Below are 13,235 nucleotides of genomic sequence, written 5' to 3'. Positions count from 1 at the left end.
TGCATCATCTGTATATTGTATTGTTTGTTCACCAGAACTAAGCAATGTTTTGAGGTGCTGGAAGAACTCTAACTCTGAATAGTGATGATAGCATCAAACTGAACCTTACAATGAGTGAATTTTTTGATATGAAAAATTATGTCTCCAAAAAAAAGTTTGAAAAATTTTAAAGCAATAATGTATTAAATATTATTACTACTGATACTATGCTCAGGTATTTAAAATCATAATAACTTTAAGCTAGAAAGGACCTTCCTGGGTATGTCTATTCCTACTCTCTGAAACAAGAGTAATAAAGGCAAGCTGAGCGCTGACTGCCACGGTTAAGCATTTAACATGGGTTCTCTCATTTAATCATCACAAGTCCTCCATGGAGTAAGTTCTGTTAACACTCCCACTTTATAGACTATGAAACTGAGGATGAAATAGGTTGAGACACTTGCCCCAAAACAATATAACTAATATGAGGAAAAGTCAATATGCAAATTCAAGACCATATGATTCCAAAGCCAATGCTCTTAGAAAAACCCATCCTAAAATTCATATGGAATGCCAAAGGATTCTGGATAGCCAAAAAAATCTTTAAAAACAAATGGAGGTCTCACACTTGCCCATTTCAAAACTTACTGTAAAGCTACAGTAATCAAGTGTGGTATTTGTATAAGGACAGATATAAATAACAATGGAATAGAGAACCCAGAAATAAACCCTCACATACATATTGTCAAGTGATTTTCAACAACGGTACCAACACTATGCAATCAGGAAAAGAGTCTTTTCAACAAATGGTCATAGGAAAACTAGATATCAACATGCAAAAGAATGAAGTAGGACCTTTACCTAACATCATATACAAAAATTATCTCAGAATGGATCAAAAACCTAAACATGAGATAAAATCCTTCAGAGATCAGGGAAAATATGGCATAAATGATAGAGGCTTTGTTTATCCCTCCTGTGACCACAATGAAGTTGTGACAGAAACACGGAGCAAACAGCAAGCAAAGTCGCCTGGAATCTAGATGAACAGAAGCACTACAACTCGGGAGAGAAATAAATAAGAAATCACCTTGCAACAGCAGAAGGTAGGAGGGGGCGAAGTAGTGAGGCTGCCTGGTCCTGAGCGGCAGAATGGGTCAGAGGCTATGGCAGCGGCAGCCGCAGATGCCTCTTAAAGGAGCCATGTCCGAGAGCAGACTTTAGCTGTGATGGACCTGCTCACTCTGAGCACCAGCACCAGGCCGGCTGTACCGGGAGGGGGGGGCGCACCAGAGACTTAAGGGAGGACACAGAGTTGTCAGAGTGAGGGCCAGAGGAGGTGAGGCTCTCTCCTAGGCAGAAGTGCTGGCGGGATCCACTCTTTCTCTGTTGAGTCCTCCCCATCCCACTCCCAGTGTAGGGACTCAGCACCGCCATAAGTGAGAGGCCATTAAACTGATAATAGAGGCCGCTCTGCCCAGAGGATTCCCTGAAACTCCACCTCCCCCAACTCAGGCCCCACTGAAGCCAAATCCTGTTGTGACCTGGGCAAGTCCAGTGCTCCAGACTCACAAGGTGCTTCTTGCTAAGCAGTGCCAAGACTCACATTAGTGGCAGCTGACCTCAGTCTCTGGCATGGCCTCTTGAGGCAACTATAAGCATAGCATCTGTGGATTACTTGCTGAATCTTAACAGGTGGCCCCGGAGGGACACAGGCAAGGGCTAAACTTGGCCTGAGTTGAACCCCTCTCAGGACTGTGCCACTGGACACCTACTTCACAAAGCCACGCTAATAAGACCGGGAGACTAAGGAGGTCTGCTTAGTACATAGAAACAGACACAAAAAGGCAACCAAAATGGGAAGACAAAGAAGCAGAAATCGTATGAGAGAACAGAACAGAGATCCAGTAAGAACAGAGTCAAGCAATCTCACAGATGCAGAGTTCAACACACTGGTTATAAAGATGCTCAATGAACTTACGGAAAGTGTAGATGAACTCTGAGAATTTTAACAAAGAGATAAAATACATAAGAATGGAAATGGAAATTATAAAAGGAACAGTCAGAAATGAAGAACACATTATTTGAGCTGAAGAGTATATGAGACGGAGTTAACAGAGTGGATAAAGAAGATCGAACCACTGATACAGAGGATGGAAAAGCCAAAGACACTCAATCAGAATGGCAAGAAAAAAGAAGCCAAGACTATAATAATTTAAGGAGCCTATGGGACACATTAAATGTAAAATATCCATGACATAGAGGTACCTGAAGGAAAACAAGAAGTTGAAGATTTGAAAAAATAATGATGGAAAGCTTCCCTAACCTAGTGAAGGAAACAAACATACAACCCTCCAAGAAGCTCAGAAGTCCCAAAAAAGATGAACCTAAAGAAGCCCACACCAAGACACATTATAATTAAAATGCCAAAGATTAAATACAAAGAGAGAATCTTAAAAGCAGCAAGAGAAATGCAGTTAGTTACCTACAAAGGAGCTCCCATAAGACTGGAAGCTGATTTCTCAAAAGAAAATATGCAGGACAGAAAGGCTTGGCACAAAATATTCAACATGATGAAAACCCAGGATCTACAACTAGGAATACTTTATTCAACAAAGCTATCATTTAGAGTTGAAAGACACATAAAGAGCTTCCCAGACAAAAATAAGCTAAAGGAATTTATCAACGCCAAGCCAGTATTAAAGGGAATGTTGGAGGGACTTCTTTAAGAAGAAAAAACATGTATCAAAAACAGGAATAAAGAACGGTAATAACTACATTTCTATCAATGAGTACCCCAAATGGAAAAGAATTAAGTGCTCCAACCAAAAGATAGTGGCTGAACAGAAACTAAACAAGATCCCTACATATGCTGCCTACAAGAGACTTCATATTAAAAGACATACACAGACTAAAAGGAAGGGGATGGAAAAAGCTTTTGCCTTGATGGACCTAGAGGATACTGTGCTGAATGAAGTAAGAGAAAGACAAATATCACGATTTCACGTACACATGGAATCTAAAGAACAAAATAAACGACAACAACAACGGAAATAAACTCACAGATACAGGAAATATTCTGAGGGCTACTAGATGAGAGAGGGCTTGGGAGGGATGGTGAAAAAGGGCAAAGAGATTAAGAAGTACAAATGGACAGTTACAAAATAGACAAGAAGATACAGTTTAGCATAAGGAAAATAGTTTATAGCAGTAATAAATATGTAAGGTGAAGAACGGTACTAGATTTAGCAGGTGATTGCTTTGAGAGTTATATTGATCACTAATCACTATGCTGTACAACTAAAACTATTATTGTATGCCGACTATAATTTTTTAAAAATTCAGTGAATGGTACAATGTAAATATGAGCAACTGTCTGCTATATTTCAATAAAGCCAAAAACAAACAAACAAACAAAAACAAAAATAACCCCTAATCTAGAAAAAAAAAAACAACTCTCAGAAGAAAACATGGAGGGAAAGCTTCATGCACTGGATTTGGCAAAGATGTTTTGAATGACACCAAAGGCACAGTCAACAAAATAAAAAAATAGACAAATTGGACTTCATCGAAATTAAAATCTTTTTTGCATCAAAGAACACTATTAACAGAGTAAAAAGGCAAGCAACGGAAAGGAGAAAATATCTGCAAATCATATATCCGATAAGGGTTTAATATGCAAGTATATAGAAAACTCCAAACAACAAAACCTGATTAAAAATGGTCAAAGGACTTGAATAGACATTTCTCCAAAGAAGAATATACAAACGCCTAATAAGCACATGAAAAGATGTTCAGTATCATCAACATTACGAAATGCAAATCAAAACCACAATGAAATGTCACTTCACACCCATTAACATGGCTATTGTCAAACACAAAAGAAAACAAGAAGTTGGTGAGGAACCTTATGTATTGCTAGTGGGCATGTAAAATGGCCACTGTGGAAAAGTATGGTAGATCCTCAAAAAATTAAAAATAGAATTACTATATGATCCAGCAATTCCACTTCTAGAAATATATCCAAAAGATACAAAATCAGGGACTCAAGCAGATATACGTATGTCCATATTCACAAGAGCATTATTCACAATAGCCAAAAGGTAGAACGAACTAAAATGTCTATCAACAGATGAACAGATAAACAAAATGTGGTATATACATACAACAGAATATTATTCAGCCTCGAAAAGTAATAAATTCTAATAGATGCTATAACACGGACAAATCTTGAAAATACTATGCTAAATGAATAAGTCAGTCAATAAAGGACACATATTGTATGATTTATGATTCTACTTATATGAGATACCTAGACTTGGTAAATTCATAGAAATGAAAAGTAGAATGGTTGTTGCCAGTGGCCAGAAGAGGGGAGAATGGGGAGTTATTATTTAATGGACACATAGTTTTGATTTGGGAAGATGAAAAAAGTTCTGGAGCTGTCTGGTAATTATAGTCCCATGACACTGTGAATGTACTTAATACCATTAAACTGTACATTTAAAAATGGTAAGGAAAGAGAAAGAGAGAGAGAGAGAAAACTTCACATCCATTAGGGTGGCTATTATAAAAATATATATATATATAACAAGTGTTGTCAAAATATAGAGAAATTGGAACCCTTGTGCATTACTGTTGGGAATGTAAAATGACATTGCAACTTCTGTGGAAAACTAGTATGGCAGTTCCTCAAAAACTTAAATACGGAATTATCACATAACCCCACTTCTGGGTATATCAAAGAAACTGAAAGCAAGGACATTGAGAGAATTGTATATCCATGTTCACAGCAGCATTATTCACAACAGCCAAAAGGTGGAAACAATCCAATTGTCTACCAACAAATAAACAGATAAAATGTGGTCTATATGCACCAACAGAATATTAGTCAGCCTTAAAAGAGAAAAAGATGTCAACTAAAAAAAAAAAGTTTGATCTCAGAAGCTAAGCAGGGTCAGGCCTGGTTAGTACTTGGATGGGAGACCACCTAGGAAGACCAGGTGCTGTAGGCATAAATTTAAAAAGATGTCAACTATAACTCAATTTTGTTTCTAATTTTTAAAGAATGAAGTCTGGATACATGCTATGACATGAATGAGCCTTGAAAACGTTATGTTAAGGGAAATAAGTTGGAAACAAGGGGAAATATTTTATGATTCCACTTATATGGAGTACCTAGAACAGGCAAGTTTTTAGAGACAGAATACAGACTAGAGGTTACCAGGTGCTGGAGGGAGGGGCCATGAGAGTTACTTGCTTAATAGTTAGAGTTTCTGTTTGGGGTAATGAAGAAGTTTTTGAAATAGTGGTAATGGTTGCACTACTATATGTAATTAAAGAATTCTACACCTAAAAATTATTTAAATGGCAACTTTTGTTATAAAACATATTAAAAAATACGTTTATCACAACTTTGTAAAAAAAAAATTAGTAACGTTAACATACAAAAAAAACACTGAATCATACACCTTAAATAAATGAATTGTATAGTGTGTGAATTATATCTCGACAAAGCTGTTTTATGAAAAAAGCTAACAGTGGTGATTAACATTTAGTGAACACTGTCTACATACAAGGCACTGTTCTAAGGGCACTACAAGTACTACATTAACCTCACAACAAACTGTGGGGTGGCTACATTTCTTAACCTCATTACACGTATGAGGAACCTGAAATTAGGTAGTCTGTCCAATATCACTGAGTAGTGGAGTCGTCAGGGACTGAAACTCTATCAGATTCTAGAGTTCTTCTACTGAGTCCCACAGTGTGATAGGAGGGTTATAAAAGGCACTGAATAGATGCCCCACTAAGTGAATGTAACAAACAGTGTATGGTGGGAGTCTAGCAGAAAAATTAATTCTAAACACCTGGTGTATAGCTAGAAGAGTCCATCAAAGGAATGATTTATGATCTTGAAAATCTGAGAACTTTCTGATAGTTTGAATATTACTAGAACTCTGAACCAAGTTAATACCAGTATATACAATAAACATTAGCAGAAGAATATAACCTTGCCCCCAAGTTTCTGCAATGAGACCACAGAGCTCATTAGACAATTGTCTTCACAGAAGACAGAGAACGTAGGATCCTAAAGGCAACAAAAGTAAACCCAAGTCTGGTAACAGAATTCTGCAAATAAGGGTGCTAAGGATGTCTAGAGAGACCGCGTACCTATCCTATAGGTTAGGTACTTAGTTGAGTGCTAATGAGATAAGGTTCTGGTCCAACTTTTGTGTGTTTCACCCAAATGGTAACATATCATTAGTTACTTCAGACCTTGCCAGTCCTAGCAAAACTCATCAGTCCTTGATACCTCTCCCTGAAGTCCTCACAAGTTTGCTGATGTTGACATTATTAAACCATTCACACTGGAGACATTACTCAACAGGAAGTTGAAAACTAACAAACCTAGGGCACAATCCAGAGTTCAGAAAATGAACCAGGTGACCAGGTGCATCAGTCTACTGAAATCCTTCACTAAGATCCAGCAACTTTGACCTTCACAAGCAAACCTGGAATATGCAAAAAATACAATTATCCTTACAGTTTATGTACCTTACGAAACAAGGCCCTTTCTTTTTATTAAAAAATGCACTCCCAGAGTTGAACCCAGTAGCATAACATCAATTCTAAAGTTAAAAGAAAGACAGATTTACAACGCCAAAAGGAATCTAAAGAGTGAATACGAGGAAAACATCCTGCTCCTCCCACATTCGCCCAACGGGCGCAGAACCCCCCAGACCAGTCCCCCGCCTCCAGGTTCCACTGCCTGGGGTGCCGGGATCTGAGCTCTCGCGCCCTGTGGTCCCGCCGAGCCCACTCGTGTCTGTTCAGGTCTGAGGGCGAGGCTGTCGAGCGATACCTCAGAACTAAATCAGATTCCTGCAAAAGCAGGAAAAAAGGCAGGAATACAGGGCCCGCCTGCGGCTCCGCAGGGCCGGAGCACCGAACAGCAACCGCGCGCCAGACCGCGACCCCGCAGCCCGCAGCCCCGAGGATGGACCGGTATTTCGACCACCGTGCCGGGCCCCGCCCCGGGCCCGAGACCGTTCCAGGGCGCTCCTCCCGTGGGCGGCGCCTCCCTCACCACACCGCCACTTGGCTCTCTTCTTCCCGAGCAAAGTCGCGGCCGCCCCGCGACACCGAAGCCACAGCTTCCAGGCCGCGTGGGCCCGCGACGTCCAGAGCGGCCTACCAGGCCAGCTGTTTTCCCGCAGGCTCTGGCACGCCCTCCCTACCTCCCCAGGCCCTTACCGAGGCAGCGCGGCCTCCACGGCCCGCTCCTCCTAATCCTCAGCCGCGGCCACCGACCCAGCGTCGCGGGGACCGGAACTTCCTCCGCGCCCGGCCGCTGCCTCCACAAAGGCGCCGCGCCGCCGCCTTCAGCGCTCGGCCCGCCGGGATATGGAGTACGCCGGCTGGTCGCGCCGACTCCACTCCCGCCGTGCCCCGCGCGGGGGGCGGGGGAAAGAGGGAGGTGTGCCCGCGGGGGCGGGGCGTAAGGGCACGCTGCTCGCCCGCGTCCAATGGGAGGGCGCTTCTCTGCCCCGGTGCGCGGGACCTGCTGGGAGTTGTGGTTTGACCTCTGACCTGCGCTAGTCGTCTTCCTTTGCTCTCTTCGGATTTGAGCGAGTGGTGGTGGCTTGGTCTTCTCGATGTTTGCTCACCGCCAGGAAGCGTGGATACGACATTGGCCTGTCTAGCTCGAGGCTGCCTTGTTGCCCGTTAGTGTGGAGGAAATGGAAGGGATCCTTCAACAGCTGAAGCCTTCCAAGGGAGGGGCTGCTGGCCCTTCCAGTCCAGGAGTTTAGCCCTTTTGCCCAAGACCGAGGATAGGTGCGAGAGAAGTACTTGAATTAGAGAAGCAGTAGTCACAGAGGTTCGTCCCTTGTCCAAGTTAGGCATCCCCAGCTCAAGAACACCAGGCAGTAAGCTAATATCCTTAGCTATGTTGAAGGTTCGGCAGCCCTGCCTGTAAAGGAAAGTCCGCCAAGGTTCCATAGGGCTTTGCTAGTTCTCAGGCAATAAATCTGGCCAAGAGTGATTTGTGCGAGGTCGCAGAGGAACTGGAAGCTATCTGCAAATCAGCAATCCAGTGGAAAAGAGGGACATCACAGCTTTTAGTTTGCAGCTCACTTCCAGAGTCTCTTTCAGGCTAATATTCTTTAAATGGCCAGCTCCAGGCCTCCAGGTGGATTGTCTACACTGTTGAAATGCTTGCTAATTCCAGCCACCTGGCATCCCTGTCAGTAGACCCTTAGGGAAAGTAACCAGATTTTATAGCCCAAATTCAACATCACGGGATCAAAAAAGTCTGCTACAAGAAACACCCTATAAAGCATTCTAAAATAAAGCAAACTTTATCTGTAAAGAAAGGAGGTTGTTGGGTTAAATAGTCTCTAAAATTACCTTCCCACTTTTCAGGCATCTTGTCTGGAAGTCATTTCTTCAATAACTGAAGCACCTGCTGTGTGCCAAGCATTGTATCAGGTACTGGAAACACGGGAAAAAAACTTTGCTGCCCTAGTGGAGATGGGGTTGCTGGCAGTTACTGGAGACAACAAGTTAAACAGGATATACAGTTTATGCTTAAATGAGTTTGATTTCTGTAAGAAGGGAAATGGAAAGCTGTTGGAGGGCTCTAAATAGAATATCATGACTTGCCTTCTATGTTAATAGGATCCCTTTGGCTGCCGTGTAAAGAATAGGCTGAAGGTGGGAAGGGTAGTAGCAGGGCATCCAGCTTGGAGACTGTGGCAATGATACAATCACAGAAGGATGATACTTGTACCTGTGTGGTCACAGTGGAAACAGGAGACGGACTTGGATGAGGGAAGAGAGGGAAGAATGAGGGAGGAGCAGTTCTGGTAGAAAGAGCAGGAGATCAGTTTTGGGTTTTCCACATCTAGTAGACAAGTGAAAACTGGAATTAGCAATTAGATACCTCAGTCTGGAGTTGAGGGTGAGATGCAAATATAAGAGGTATCGGCATATCACTAGTGCTGGTATCTAAAGTCAAGGACTTGGATGAGGAGAGCAGAGTTCCAACCCTGAGGCCTGGGGCACACCATCATTAAGAGGTTCCAGGGAAGAAGAAGAACAGCTACAAAAACTGTAGGTACTTTGACTTTGCTTCACAAACTGGGCCATTATTGGTGCATCGGGCTCCCTTATCAGATAGTACTTATCCTCTAAAGAGGTGAACTATATTAAGAGACTAATTAACCTTGCCTTATGCCCATTGTTCTTGTGTAATAATAATTACTACCATTTATCACACTACATGCCTGACATTGGTCTAGCATTTCATTATGTCATCTAATCTTCACAATAACCATATGATATGCCTTTTATAGTTAGGAAACCAAAGCTCAGAAAGATTAAGTAATTTGCCCACCGCAAGAAAGTAAAGGGTGGGGAGATTTCAACCCAGATCAGTCATACTCCAAGGCTCATGCTCCTGACTACTTTCCCCCTTTTGTTAAGGTAATTATTAAGGGTTTTTTTTGGTTTTTTTTTTTTTACTTACATAGGCCCATGGTACTTGTAAGGTTGTTTTTACTGCCTAAGACCAGGAAGTATGAGCTATTTAGAAAAGCTAAACCAAAGAAGTGTCCTCACATGGAATGGGGAGAACAGGGTCCAGTCAGGTAGGTGGGCTCATTTTCAGCCCTTACATCCTCACAGGGGAGGACGCAACAAAGAGAAAGATATTGTCCTATCTGTTCCTTGTTGCCGCAGTTTCATTTGGGGCCATGGCTCTTCAGCATCGAAAGAAGAGATTTGATCAAATGTTAAAATGAGAGACAGGAACCAGGAGAGATAGAGATGATTCAAGACCACAGGTGAAATTTTCCAGCAGAGCAGAAAAACCAGCTGCCTTACCAGGAGCTGCAAAGTAATAAAGGCAGGAAAGAAAACCTCTTCAAAATTTCCTGGGAAGGACCGGCTATTATTATTAGCTCAGAATATTTCACATTAGATACTTGGTATTTGTATAAGGGAAAAATGGCCGAAAATGCTGAAAGAGTCATTATTAAAGGATTTGCTGTGGGGTCACATAAACGCAATAGCAACAGGACTGAGGACAGATCCAAGCCTCAAGATATAATCAGGTCTTTTCACTTTAGCCACAACTCCTCAGTACCTTAGGTTCCGAAATGTCCATTAAAGCTATGGAAGAAGAAAATATGGGGAAGAACAAGAGGTCTGTGGAGATGACATGCTGGGTCCATGAAAATCATAGGCCTAGACAAAACAGAATGCTAAGCTTTTAAGGTGCCCCCAATCTGGAGGGTGACAGAAGGTGCAGCATAGCATGTAATGTTGTTTGTGGCAAAGCCCAAATTTTCAAGCAGCATCAATTACATAGGGCATTAGAGTTATCATGAGGTTGATATTATTATTCCAGAAGACCAAGATTTATTTCTTGATAATCCTATCAGCAAAAGTAAAGGAATGGGTTGTCCCAATATTAAAATATAATTCAATAGGTGGATTAAAATGGAGTTTTAAATAACATTAAAATGTTTTAGTAAGTAACCGCAATGATTTGCTCCACTGATGGAAAAAAAAAAAAGAGTTCTACTGAAAATAACATCACAGGGTGATCTGATCAAAAATTCCTAACTGGGTAGGTCATGGTGGGTAGTCACACCTGAGGCATATAACTTTTCAGTAAAAGATTTGTCTTTGTTTTAGGTGAGTCCTGTTCATAGTTCTTCTGCATCAAGGTTAACACACCTTTGAAATACCAGAATACCCTTGGAAGGGGGGTCAACTATTCCGTAATCCAATCCCAGTTTTGCTTTCCCACACCTCCATGTAATCTTCTTACATTCCCTCCTTAATACCAAATGCATAAAAGAAAGTGCAAAGCTGTCACTCTCCAGAGCATTTGAGGGCTTGCTTCCCAGCAATTGTCATCAGTTTGGGCTCAAACTCATAAAAATCCTCTACAGTTTTGGACATTACTTACATTGACAGTTCTAGGAGAGTGTCCTAGGCACAAATCTTAGCCAGAAGCACATAAGGTATGTATAGGTCACTTGCTTGGCTAAGTAGAAACAATACTTCCGAATGACTGGTGCTATCTAGTGGAGCTGATGTGCTTGAAAGCAAGAATGAGACTTGAGGAAACTAGGTCAATATGGAGATGTGAAGGAAACTCATTACGTATATTATCGATGGGATCCAATTTTTGGTTAATGGAATATAGCCAGGATATTTCTGGCTATATGAGATCTTCTTGGCTGAAACTCTTACAATGTGATATTGTGGGATTAAAGAAAGCAAAACAATATAAATGATATTTACCCTAAGGGAGGGAGCCTGGGCACCTGAGCTAGTGAGAGAAAATGAGTGGCCTGTGGAGACTCCTCTCCTGTCTAGAAAAATAAATAGACTGGGCATTTTTCTGGCATTTTTTTTTACCTAAAAGAGAGGAGAAATCTTCCCTTAAATTATTTGCAAGGGTCTAATAGCCCTGTGAAAAGCCATCTCTGGTAAAAGGTCACAGCTTTGTCATCATGTCAGTCACAGGCCAGTGTTGTTGAGGTAAGTGTCAAATGGCAGCCATCTGAGACCACGAGAAAAGCCCAAGGGCAGAGCTCTCCCTCAATTCCAGTGTAGGGCTGAGATGCGGACAGTACACTGCATTGTAATGCTTAAACAGCAAGGAAAATCAAAGGAGTGATTTCAGACTTTCTCCTTCATCCCAGAACCATTGGGCGAATTAACCACGAGGCTGTAAAGTGATTTAATCGCTTCTGAGAAAACACAAGCAGTATTGTTGTTAATCCCTAATTTTACATCTTCAAACTGTTTCCCAGAAATAAAATTGTTTGGGAAAGCTTTATGTTTTCCTGTTGTTTTTATTACTTTGCATCTAGGAAATTACAAGTTCTGTAGCAGTAGTTCCTTGCCCTGGCAAATCACCTGGGAGGCTTTTTAAGATATTGTTGTCTGAGTCCCATTCCAATTCAATTAAATCTAATTGTCTAGGGGTGGTGGCCAAGCATTCGTGGTTTTGTTTTGTTTTTTAAAGTTCCCCTGATCATTCTATGTGTAGTCAGATTTGAGAATTAACTGTGCTAGAGCCTCATACTATAATATCAAAACATGGCTAAAAGGATTTTTTTCAATCAGCAATCGGTGCGCCTATATCTCTTACAGCCAATATGCCGGGCCCACTAATGACATTTATCCAGGTCCTCAAACTTGCGCCGTCCTCCCACAATCAGTGAAGGAAGCAACGCCAACATCTTTTTCTCTCCCTTTAAATAAACGTCGGGTTGGCTAAGGCGGAAGGGCCAGGGAGTGGGGTCCGCGGTCCAAGCGGGGATTGAGATTCAAAAGAGGTGCCTGGAGAAGGCGGCGCCTAGTGAGACAACTCCCGCCGGGGCACAGCCGGGACCCGGCGCCCCGCCCCTCCACTCCGAGGCACCGCAGGTGCGCTATGGACTACATTTCCCATAACGCACCCTGGGGCCGGGCAGGGCCGGGCTGAGCCGCTGGAGCCGGGCCTCTGCCGCGAGAGGCCGGCGACGGCTGTCTTCCTGGGCCGGCGGCCGGGTGAGGGGAGGTAGAAAGGGGCGGTGGCCTGCGCCGTGGCGATGTCTGCGTCTGCAGGGTGCCGTGACCCCGCGAACCTGCGTCCTGAGTTTCGGCCCCGCCGGACAGCAGTGCCCTTTCGGGGGTCCGGCAGAAGGCAGTGACCGGCAATCTTTGTGCGTCCTGGGTCCCCCCGAGGAACAGGTGAGTCCTCCTGCCAACCCACGTGGCCTGGGGCCGCCGAGACTGGAGAGCTGTCATCCTCGGAAGGAAGGGCTTGAGGACTGGGGGCCCCTGCCGTCTACGCTGCCGTTTGCGGTAGGACTGGGTGTCTTTGGGGTCCCTAGGCCGGTTAGCCCCCTAGCTGGGAAATACAAAAGGCGAGGCCTGGAACCCATCCTTTGGCTGGGAGGGCGAAGTCCTTTAGGGTGCAGTGGCCAGGTAGGACCCACTCCCCAAAGCACACGCATTCGACCAACAGGCAGGCTCCTTTCAAAGAGTGTCAGAGGCGACTGTGGGCTGAGCGGGACACCTCCTGAAAGTATCCTAGGCTTGGGACTGCTCTGAAGGGTGTCCTAGTTCAGATAACTGGGATGCCCCTCGTATTGGGTGAGCCACCCACCCTTTCTAGTCTCTAGTTTGCTAGGGAGGGTGAACAGCCTTTGTCAGAGAGACGAGTGCTACCAGCCCTGACTAGTACC

At 43.3% G+C, this 13,235-nt stretch overlaps 2 protein-coding genes across 6 annotated transcripts in view; one reads left to right on the top strand and one right to left on the bottom strand.

The window, feature by feature from the left end:
* Positions 1-7,417, bottom strand: part of RBM6 (RNA binding motif protein 6) — a 91,942-nt gene extending 84,525 nt beyond the window's left edge. For 3 of the 4 annotated variants that reach the window (XM_006909116.3, XM_025044811.1, XM_025044810.1), the window contains exon 1: positions 7,237-7,417. The gene's annotated coding sequence lies outside the window, so the exon portion shown is untranslated. Of the gene's footprint in view, positions 1-6,390; positions 6,495-7,236 lie in introns of all 4 variants that reach the window. The other variant, XM_006909117.3, reaches the window with a different exon arrangement.
* Positions 7,418-12,461: 5,044 nt separating this feature from the next.
* Positions 12,462-13,235, top strand: part of MON1A (MON1 homolog A, secretory trafficking associated) — a 9,819-nt gene continuing 9,045 nt past the window's right edge. The window contains exon 1 of one of the 2 annotated variants that reach the window (XM_025044857.1): positions 12,462-12,852. The gene's annotated coding sequence lies outside the window, so the exon portion shown is untranslated. The remainder of the gene's footprint in view (positions 12,853-13,235) is intronic. The other variant, XM_006909115.3, reaches the window with a different exon arrangement.

This window comes from Pteropus alecto, unplaced genomic scaffold, assembly GCF_000325575.1.
Source record: "Pteropus alecto unplaced genomic scaffold, ASM32557v1 scaffold53, whole genome shotgun sequence".
NCBI classification, from domain to species: Eukaryota; Metazoa; Chordata; class Mammalia; order Chiroptera; family Pteropodidae; genus Pteropus; species Pteropus alecto.
This window is presented reverse-complemented; position numbering and strand designations above follow the sequence as displayed.